Raw genomic sequence first — 12,477 nt, 5'->3', positions numbered from 1 at the left:
AATTCCAAGTCCAAATAGGCGTTGTCCGTCCGATCATCCGATGTGTGGGTTGAGTCTACGCATGACCAAGAATTCTAGCCGGGGGTGCCGAGTGAGCGGTTGCGGGGGCATGGTGCCGCGCATTGCCGAGGGCTCGCTAGGCGCGGCAGCATGGCGTGATGCGCGTGGCCGTGGAATCTCGATCAATGGGTGGGTGATCGTGTGATCACGGTCTGGAGGCCGAGAATTGGCTAAGTATGGGCCAATTAGCCGGATCAGCGTAAGCACAGACGGTACGGTCGATCAAGGGACTTGTACGGTCGGTCAGCGGATCGGGTGGGCGGAGCGGGAGCTCTTAGCCAGCCATGAGCCAGCATGACACAAGGCGCATGGGCGCTACCGAGGGTCTTTACCGAGAGGAATGGCCGAGTATTAACTGACTACCGAAGCGTATCGGCACCCACGGTCCGATAGGCGCGCGCTACCGAGAGTATGCGGCGCGTCGGCCGGGTGATCCGAGACCGTTACCGATCAGGTGAACAGTGGCGATGGCCGGCACTGTAACGCGATCCTGATGGTGGCCGGCTGAGTCTGTGACACTGTAGCAACTGTGCTTCTTGGTACTGTAGCACTGTAGCATTGTGTTTGTTGTGATTGGACAACTGGGTGATTCTTGGGCACACAATTGAAGGGCCGGTTTCCTTCAATCCTTGGAGGGTGTTTGGCTATAAATAGCCCTCCCCTTCCTCTCATATGGGCAACTAGAGACCAAGTAAAGGGGCTGAGCTTCCTTGGGAGAAGAAGCTTGCTCTTTGGGCTTTGTTCACCTTCATCTCTTGGTGGAGAGAAGGTCTTGGCTGTGTTGTTGGCTCATGGTGTAATCTTGGTTTCAAATTAGAGAGTTTATGTTTTTCTCTCTATTTTCCTTGTTTGTATGCATGGCTATTTGTATCTTGTTCGTTGTAGCTCATCCTTAGCCATAGGCTGGCTCGGCGCCTTGGTGGTGTAACGAGCGCCACGCGGTGATCGTTGGTGCGATCGGGAAGGCCGTGACAATAACCAAGGTTTATTTTGAAAAATTATATATTTTAAATCACCAAAAATTACATATAAACTCTGATTAAAGAACTTTCTATGAAATGATAAGGAGGGTTGTTTTTGAAAAATCAAACGTTCCAAATTAAGAAAAACTCAAGGGGTTTAGTGTAAAAATTAACACCTAAATTTCAGAAACTTAAAAAGGAAAGAACGGATAGGAGAAAAATGAGAGAGAGAGAGAGAGAGAGAGAGAGAGAGTATGATAAGGTGTGGTTTAGTATTGAAGGAGATTATGTGTTGATAAATCTGATTTTGTGTAGGTATCAATTTGATAAAATTAACAAAACAATATGTAAGAAAAATAAAAAAAAACAACTAAAAGACCATAATTACTAAGATTATGTAAATAAAATTTGAAATTAAATATTCAAAAACAATTGCATACAATGGAAAGTGAAATACAAACATGTCATGATCTAGACCTACAAAAAAAATCTATGAAAAAATTGTGTGAATATAGGAGGCACAGAGAAAGATGACATATAACATGATAGTGGGGTGCATGTAGTTTAGTGTTAAAGGAGAATATGGGTTGATAAATTTGATTTTGAATAGATACCAATTTGATAAATTGACATAAACCAATATGAAAGAAAATTTAAAAAAAAAACAACTAAAAGACCATAATTACTTGTGTAAATAAAATTTGAAATTAAATATTCAAAAACAATTGCATACAATCAAAAGTGAAATACAAAATGTCATGATCTAGACCTACAAGAAAAAATTTATGAAGAAATTGTGTGAATATAGCGGCAAAGAGAGACATGACATATAACATGGGGGTGCATGTGGTTTAGTGTTGAGGGAGAATATGGGTTGATTAATTTGATTTTGTATAGGCACCAATTTGATAAAGTTGACAAAAAATAAAGAAAACAAAAAGTAATTTAGAAATTCTACAGAAGCTTAGGCATGTGATTGCAATTTTTGGAGTATTTTATGTTTTAGTATAATTAGGAACCATATGGCTACAATCCATGATCTCAATATGCATAAATAAGATTAATTTAAAAGACATACCTGATAAGATCTTCACGAATATTAGTAGAGTTTGATCTCAATAGTAGAAGAAGATGACACAACAAAAAATATAAATTAGGGTTTAATAAAAAACAAGAATAAATATTAGTAGTGTTTTAAAATTAAAGAGGGAATTGAAATTTTTTTTATTTCCCTCCCAAATAACACGAGGGAATTGAAAGTATTTTACTTTCATCCAAAATAAAATCATTTAATTATTTTTTATCCAAAAAAAATATGGTGGGAATTAAAATTATTTTATTTCTTTTGAAAAGAATTAAAGCGAAAATTAACCAATATTTATTTATCTTACAATTTTAATACTTTGTTTTGATTTTTTTTTAAAATCAATTTTACATATAAATTTAACAACGTGACTTATAATGTGAAAGATTAATTTTGAGTCCATCTTTTAATATAAATATATTTCTTCATATTGGCAAGAAATTAAAAAATCCCATCAAGTTCATGTTTTATTGGGGTTTTTTGAATATTTACATTTAAAAGTTGATTTAGTAGATATTTATGCTTTTGAAATTTACGGGTGCCCTAATCTTATAGATTTTGTAATTAAAATTTCTCAAAGTAAATATTATTGATGCATCTATGATCATGCTTTTTTTTAAACAAATATCTATGATCATAATTACACAAGGATGTTATAGCTTAACTAAATTGGATACAAATCTTCATAATATTATTTAGACATCCTAACCGAATTGAAAACATAATATAATATAGGTATAATACCCGAATTGGTCCCTCAACTTTTCTTTCTCTTCCCTTTTGATTCCTCAACTCAAAAATGCTCCCCACTAGTCCCTCTACTCTTTAAAATGGCTCAATTTAGTCCTTCTACCCTTAATCTCTTTCCATCTAATCCTCTACTCTTGAAAATATAGCCATTAATTGGCCCATTTTAAAGTAGAAGGGACTAAGCAGAACTATTTTCAAAAGTAAAGGGACTAGTTGAGAGCATTTTTTAGTAAAGGGGCCAAAAGGAAAGAGAGAGAAAAGTAGAGGGACCAATTTGGGTATTATACCTATAATATAATGTAATTACATAAATATAATTATATGCTGCATATAATAAATAATGTAAAAAAACAAATCTTGAATTAATTTTTATTTGGATCCTTTAATTTCGGTTCAATTAAAACGACAATTCTAATTGGGTTATTGTTTTAAAAAATCAGTGAAATTTTTTATGGTTTACCAATAAAAGGTTTGAGAAATGTTGATGCAATGCATATTGATGAGGAAGTTTTTCAACAAAATGTATCACAAAACTATCGTGAATTTTTAAGCATAGTTAAAGAGGATGATGGCTTAATAAATTTGGGGAGAAATAGTTTGAATAATTTTAAGCTTTTGCCTTTGATGTTAATATTATTGATGAAACTTTAGTAGAAGTAGATATAGAATCTGATCCTGATACTAATGATGAAGATTTATTGCTATGAGCAAATTATACCATGCTTGTAAACTAAAGATATATATTGCTTTCATTTTTTAAAAAAATTTTAATTAAAATATTTATCTTGTTTTTTCATTTATTGTTTTTTAATTTTTTTTTTTTTAGATAAAAATGAAGAAAGACTCGGGTTAACTTTTTTATGGAGCTACTGGAGAGATACAGATAGAAATAATTTTTATTTAGCTTTTAAGTTGACTTTTTTTTTGGCTAGTTACTTTTGATGTATTTTTAAGTGTTGAATGGTGAACTAATTATGACCATATTGTATTTGATGAGAAAGTTATTTAAAGGGATTTTAGGAAATTAGTGCTTGGCTTTTTTTTATTTTCTTTCGCAATAATGAGCCTAATGTTGATTGCTTTTTTTCTCCGAAAGCTTGAAAAAAATATATTTTCAACCTTTTAGGGTGATGGCAGGCATGAATATGAGCATGGAAAGAATCTTCTCCTATTGTTAGTGTTTTTCATATTAATTCTCATTGCATAATATATATTTGATGAGGATTTTGTCTTTCATTGCCAGTTTTTTTTAGATTTTAAATTTATTTTGAATATTTTTTCATGCAGTCTATTCATTACATAAAGCATTTTAGATTTATTATTACCATATTTTTGCTATATAAAAGGAGTTGAATTATTATTTTTTAAAAAAAACTAGATGGATATAATATAATAATTGATTTTCTATAACAATGTAAATTGTTACATGTATTCTTGTTTTTACCACAGTCTCACTTTTTCCTGTGGCTCTTTAATATGTATATATTTAGCTATGGGATGTATCAAGTATAGCTACAAAAGCTATACTCATAACAAATTAAATTTTAAAATTATAATTCGCCATATGTATAGAATTTTTGTAGTTGTATATGAATAAATAGCCACAATTATCTTAATGTTGCTAGTATTTAAATTTTAAAATCATTATTGCTACAAGCAATAAATATTTGTAGCTAGATAAGCTATTTTGCTATGATATATTATTGTGGCTAAAAATAGTGGTTAAAAGCTTAGTTATTGCCACAAAATTAAAATATCGAAACAAAAATGATCTATTTGCTATGAATTAATGATCACCGTAATTGAAAAATCTAATCAAATTATATATAGCTACAAATGACTTTGTCTATAGCTATTGTAATGTTCTAGCTATGAAAATATCTTTTGCGCCTATGAAGTTGTAGCTATAGATACAGATTGTTGTAGTTCACTCTCATCATTGGACCGAGTCAAGCTGGTCCAGCCCAAAAAATTTAGGCTTTAGCCCAGCCCAAGCCCAAATTCGACGAAACCTCATGAATAGTTTGGGCCGGCCCTGCCTAGCCCAAATTTTAAATATGAAGCCCATGGCCCTGCTCATGGGCTTGGCTTTTTGGATCAATTATTAGGTCGGGCTAGAATCGGCCCTTTGGATTTGGCTCGAATCGGCCCGCTATTATTTTTCTTTTTTAACTTTACATAATTAATCTTTGTGATGATTTAAAAATAAAAAAATAAATAAAATATAAAATGAATAATTTTATTAATTGATTAGTATTATTAAATTTTACACTTGAATATCATATCCAATCCAAGGTTTTTTTGGGTCAGGCTTTGACTGACCCGTCAAACATTAACTTTGGATTGGGTTTGGATCGGGCTTAGACTTGTCTTGGGCCAGTTCGTGGGCCTTGGGACAAATGATGAGAGTGAGTTGTAGTGTGCTTTGAGGCCACTATTCATGTATTATGGTTGCAAAACTTAGTCTCAGGACTAGGTTTAGTGTGATAATACCGCAATTATTTTTTGCTCTAAAAAGAGACAAATACTCCAAGGGTATGAAGCACATGGATTTGAAGTACTTATCCGTGAAAGAAGAAGTGCTAAAACATAAAGTGTCAAGTTAGCATATTAGTACTGATCTTATGATAGAAGCTTCGTTAACAAAAGATTTGCATCCCAACACATTTTTTGGCCATGTTGAATAGATGGGGATTACAAACAAGTCCTTGTTAGCATAAAAGTATGATATGTATATATACATATGATTGTTTTGCTCTTGTTGTTATGACCCTTGTGAATTCAATTAAGGGTTGTTTAGTTCGCGGTAATGATATATTACCACGATGATGAGATTACAGTGGTAATGAGGTCAAAAATGCTATATGTCCAAAAATGTTGTGGTAATGTGGGATTATCATATTTGGTTGAGAACTTATATTACTAGTAATCTTTTATTATCATGTTTAATTAGTCATGGTAATCACCTTCCCCAAATACACCTACATACAAAATTTTGAAAAATTTTAATTTAAAGTATTTAGATAAATAAATAGTTAAATTATAATATCAAAAATGATTTTTTTGCACATTTATTTAAAATGCCTTTGTATTTAAAATTTTGAAAAATTTAATCTAATTTTAACCACTCTTTTGGCTTGGATGCTAGTCTCTATATAATTAATTTTATGAAGAACAACATATCATTATAAGCTACATATCGAAGGCATTGGAGAATATAGAGATACATAATACATTGATTAAGGACAAAGTTAATCCAAAGAATTATGCATTCGCCAAGATAATATTATCACAATTGAATATGTATTCCACAGATTGAATGCATGTCACAAATAAAAAATCTAGAAAAATTCTAGAAAAAGAATACATATTCTACAAAAATTAATTTTCACTCAACATAAAGCATATAAAATGTTTAAGCAACCAAGATAAAATTCAATCACACCTTACTAGTTGCACAACACAAAGCATATAAAATATTTACACAATACAAAAAAATATATAACAAGCAATCCACATAATAGCACACACATTATTTCTTTCACTCAACATACATCACTGATCAATTGCCTACTCTCTCTATAACAAGCAATCAGTGACCTCTTTCTTCTAAGCCTATGCTATAAGGCAATGACATAAACTAATATAATTAGTTTATTCATCATCTCTACATAAAAATAAGCTATGATTGCAAGCAAAACCCAAATTTTTAGGAGAGAAGAGATATATCTAGAAAAAAAAAGAATATAAGATGAACATTTAGTAATATCTAAAATATTCATTGTGAAAAAAATAATAGAAAGCAATTGTAAAGTATAATGATCATTATAAGTAAAGAAGCTATTTAAGTATTTTAATTGGAAAGCATAAAAGTTCAGACTTTTTACTATATCTAAAATAGGACACAAATGAACATTCACAAGCAATTGGAAAGCATAATGAATACTATAGTGATGGCTTCTCCAGTTCTATGAAGACATTCATAAGCAAAAAAAAAAAAATGAAATCATTTTTTTTTTTGGGTGCAAAGTTTTAGGAATAGATTACAAAGAAATGTTATTTTGTTTGTTTTTAGAAAACCAAAGAAATTTTATAGAATAAAGATGAATGGCTTATAAATTTTCTACATATTTGTCTTAGAGCTTACAGTCCACTATTCTAAACTTTTCTTTCACTAAAAATATAATAAATTAAAAAAAATCAGTAGAATCTGATGAACTAACCTAACGCTATCAAGGATGCAAGGAATTGCATACTAATCAATAATGATCAAAATAAACAACAATTAATTATCTATAGCAATAGAAGATAGATTAAAAACTAAATTTTTAAGTAAAAATTATCAAAAAAGCAACATAAGCAATATCAAAAAAATATCAATCGCTTTCCTCCAATGACAAGCATACATTGTAATTATAATAAAAAGAAAACTATCGACAAATTATACATAGAATTTAGATAGTTATAAATTCCTATCCCACAATTCCATCTCTAAACCCTTAAATTACCAAGAAATCACATCTAAATTATCAAAAACAACATGAAAAATCATAAAATCATATGTTAAAACTAAGAAATGAAAGCCAATAGAAATAAAGAGGATAAATACAAACATCATCTCATACTTGAATTGATGAGGTTGACAGCAAAAATCTCGACAATGGCATGGTTAACGACAATAGATCTTGGTGGCACCTTAGTCACCATGGCGATGGCTATGGATGGAGGTGTAGGTGTTAGACAAAATTATTTAAAGAAAGAAAAAATAGGGTTTTGATTTGAAGTATTTGAAAGAATTAGGTTAAATAAGTGGGGGCATAATTGGAAAAAACAACCAATACAAATTACCACCAACCTGGTAATTTGATAATTAACTTATTTGGTAATATTTCACTATTGGTAATCTCACATTACCACTAACATTGCCATTTCTACAGTAACCAAAAATGGTAATATGTTCATATTACCTCCAGATTCCCAGTAATGGCTTTATATTACCGTGAACAAAATGCCTCCTTAAGGTTATATATCGGCTTATTTGCTTGTTATCCACATTATGTTGTATACAAGTATTGTTCTCTGTGAAAGCATATTGTCTCAGACGAGATTTTAAAGTTGAGGATTGTAGTATTCCTCGGTTAAAGTTATTATTAGTTGAGTTGATTTTATGGTACATGGAAGGAATCATGTTATTCAATAACTTGAAACCGCCATGATCAAATTGATTCGATTCAGCTAAAGATGGTGATATGATAGTTTCAATGTATGGTGTATGCTCATTGTAATTGAAGCCTTTCAAGTCATCACATGAGCCAAGTGGGAGATTGGTAAATTATTTGATAATAACATATAATGCCCCATAATGCCCCATTTAATTATTGGGTTGGTTCTACTTGACTGAAACCAATGTGATGGACCATTGGAATTAAAGAGTTAGAGTCATGGGTATTTTTAGAAAATTACATGCCCTCTCCCTTTTGAAAAGATTTTACGATTACAAATAAAAGGCCTATGAATTTTTTTCTAATCCATTGAAGAACCCTCTGTAAAGAAGAAGGTTGATAGGTTGGGGTGGCAATTCATGTAAACGTGTTTAATCGTGTCATGTCAAGACATGGGTATTACACCATAATACTAAACCCATACCGGACCCATTTATTAATCGTTTCCAACTTTTCAAACCCATACACGACCCATATATGAAACGTGTAACCCGACACGACCTATTTAACCCGTTTAAGTAATTGTGTTTGGTCGGTCGGGTCGGGGTGTGTTACACATAGACACATTCAACCTGTTTAGACCAATTTAGACATAAACCTGTTTTTACACAAAATCCAACTTACACTAGCATTTAAAAACCTAAAATCCAGCAAACATTGAATAACATTAATTTAAACTTAAAACAACAGTCTTGAACATCACAAGTTCACAACAAATTCAAAATAATATTTAACAACAAGTTTAAAACAATTCTTAAAGTTACACATGTCTTTTTAATATGACAAAATAAAAATCATGCTTTGATGGAATTTGATGATGAAAGATCCTCTTCCTTTCCATCTTTGCCATTGATATTGAGATCCATGATGTTGTCTGTGAGTTCTTCAAGCTCCTTGTTTGCAGTTGCAACTATATATAAACAAAAACAAGATTGTTGTTTAAAACAATATACAAATAGAAATTATTTAAAGCTTAAATGATACTCAACAAAACAAGCAACAAATATTCGGCTAACACAACAAAAATCAATAAAAGACAGCAATTTATTAAATTACCTCGATCTCCATATAACCAATCTCTAGTAAAAATCAATGCTTCAATAATATCAGTCTTCAAGGAACTTCTATATTGATCAAGAACCCTTCCTCCAACACTATAAGCATTTTCAGATGCAACAGTGGAGATCGGAATAGATAGAACATATCTCACCATTGTCACAACTTGTGGATTTCTATACTTGTTAGCTTGCCAAAATGTCAATACATTCAACTGAGTTTTTTTATCAATTCTAGGATCCTCCAAATAAAACACCAATTGTGTTTTTTGTGGTGTAGTTTCCACACTTTCAAATGAATCAAATTCCTATAAAAAAAAATAATTAGCATTGATAAAAATCAACAAAATAATATCGGATAATAAAAAAAATGCAATAGATATAAGTAATTTACCATCAATATATCTTTAGATGTTGAAGATTGAGCAACTTCTTCATCCATGCTTGTCATCTTGGCCCTGTCGAATGATACGGAAGATGATGAACTTGGAAATTGATGACTAGAATTCAAGTAATGTTCATAAAGAGCAAACAAGCCATCCTTCAACTTCATGGACTCAAAATTCCCAAGTTCTCCATATAGTTTCTTGTAGCACTATTCAATAAAGTTGAACTTGTATCTTGGGTCTAAAATCACAGCTATATCCAATATCTTGCTATACTTGCCCAAATATTTTTCAAACTTTTTATACATTCTCTTTGTTATTTATGGCTTGCATGTACTCATCATCACTATTCATTTCTTCTTTCAATGCCAAATGGGCAGTAAACACCCGAGGAAAATACAAATTTATAATTAGATACTTTGTGCCAGAGAAAACACAAGTAATATCATAAAATAGACTTAAGAACTTGCTGGTTTTTCTTAGCTTCTCCCAATCTCTTAGATGGCCAATGCTTATAGTTTGAATCACTTAATTCTAGTGCATTAAAGCATGTTGATAATACAATGCAATATCAAGCACAATAAATGTGGAATTCCATCTAGTTGGGACATCTTGCCTTAAACCTCTTTTGCTATCAAGAGAACTATGAGCTACACATTTAACAAACTTTTGCTTTCTAACTTGAGAACCCTTCACATACTTGACATTTTCACAAATTAACACCACTAAGTCATCTATCTCCTTCAAACCATCCTAAACAACTAGATTCACAATATGAGCACAACATCTAAGATCAAAATACTCACCTAACTTCACAAGTCCCCTTTTTGCACACAACTGATTTTTTAACAATTCAACAGAAACCTCATTCGCAGAAACATTATCTAAAGTAAGTGAAAAAATCTTCATATCAATACCCCATTCAGTTAACAATGTATGAATTTTTTCAAACAAAAAAATGCCATTGTGAGGTGGGTCACATAAAACAAAAAATTCAGAATTATTTTTTGCATGTGCCACTCCTTGTCAATAAAATGTGCAGTTAAACATATATAACCATCTGTGGTCAATGATGACCAACAATCTGAAGTCAAACTAATCCTCACTAATGTCTCCTTTAACATGGATTTGACTTTGTCTTTTTCTCTCTTATATAATTTCAAGCAATCAAATTTACATGTGTTTCTACTCACAAGATTAATATTGGTTCTCAAGTACTGCAATAAAGACCTAACACCATCCCATTCCACCAACCTAAAAGGAAGATCATGCATAATGACACAACTACACAACAACTCTCTAAATTATTCAAAAGTGAAGTTAGGATTGCTCAAAGTAACTAGAGAAAGAACAAACTTGCTTATGTTTCGATGATCTCTCATTGGACATTTGTCTCAATGTTTTCTCATATTGCTAGTTCCATTTTAATGCAACAGCATATTCTACACCACAAAGCTTGCATTTGGCTATCCTCTTTTTCCCATCACCTTCAATTAAGTCAAAATTATGCCAAATTTGTGAAGTCAGTTTTCTCTTCCTAGTAGCTCTTTGTTGTGCATTTTTAATTTCATTAGTATCTGAATCCAGTTGAATGACATCATTTGATTCATTTCTTTCATCCCTTTCAAATTGTGAGTCATCTCCTATGAACTCTGGATTCATAGTAAATTTCTGAAAAAAAAAACATTAAAAAAAGTTATAAGTAAACCTAAAGAATTGCAAAGCAAAAAGTAACAAATATATATATATATATATATTATTAACAAACATAAAAAACAGAATTGCAGTGACGATTTGAACAAAAGTATAAGTAATAAGAAGAGAACATGCATTAAACATGAACATTTAATCCAATTCCTTCCTTTTCTAGTCACATAGACGCAATTCAATGAAGTTACATTATGAATAAAGAAAAACATATAAAATCAGGGATTTGGCAGATAATAGAAGCAATTCGAAAGGGAAAACCCCCTAATTCCAAATCCCTCACTCTCAACTCACATAGATAATTTTCACCCATTGATGAGAAGCTTACACAAATTAAACACAAGAGCGAATTCAAATCATGCGTGACCAAAGGAAATAGGAAATCCACCAGAAAAGCTTGAACAAGAAGAGGTTGGAAAGCTATGAAAAAGTTAAATCTAATGGAAAAAAATTAAAAATAAAATGATACAAAGACAAAATAAATGGAAAAAACAAACAAACCAAGTTGAACAAGTGAAGGAGATATGAAAGAAGGTAGATGGTGAACCGGTGAAGGAGGTGTGAGAAGAGATGGTGACAATTAAAGTTGGCGGTGGAGGAGATGGTCGACCGTTGAAGGAGACAGTGGATGAGGAGTAGACGTTGTGGTGAAGAAGACAAGGGAGGAGGTGATGGTCGGCAAGTGGAGGAGGCGAGTGAGGAGGAGAAGGAGGTGAGTGACGGCTACGGTCTATTTAGTGTTTTCGGTGGAAAGTGAAGAGGCGGCTAATGATAAGTTCTTGAATGAATGCATTTTAGTATTATTATTATTATTATTATTATTATTATTATTATTATTATTATTATTATTATTATTATTATTATTTATAGCACTTTGCATGCAATTGTTGAATATATGATTGAATTGGTACTTAATTTGCTTCTATTTTGTATTCAGGCAAGAATGAAGACATATTGATCAAGAGAACCAAGTTTGAGATGATTTGAGATAATTTTGGAACAAGAATAGAGTTTTTAGAGTGACTTACGGCAAAGCTTATGGGTGCTATTACAGGCGTTTGCAGTAATAATACACTGTTTATGTCACTGTATAACAAATCACTGTTTATGGGCACTGTTACAGGCATGTTACAGTCATAAGCCCCAACCCAAGAACCTTATGGGAATTGTTACTGCCACAAGCCGCGGACCATAAGGGTTACTGTAGTAGTGTATTGTTCACATCACTATAGCAAATCACTATTTATAGGT

Source organism: Dioscorea cayenensis, chromosome 17 (assembly GCF_009730915.1).
Source record: "Dioscorea cayenensis subsp. rotundata cultivar TDr96_F1 chromosome 17, TDr96_F1_v2_PseudoChromosome.rev07_lg8_w22 25.fasta, whole genome shotgun sequence".
NCBI lineage: Eukaryota > Viridiplantae > Streptophyta > Magnoliopsida > Dioscoreales > Dioscoreaceae > Dioscorea > Dioscorea cayenensis.
The sequence above is the reverse complement of the archived record's forward strand: the minus strand, read 5'-3'. Positions refer to the sequence as shown.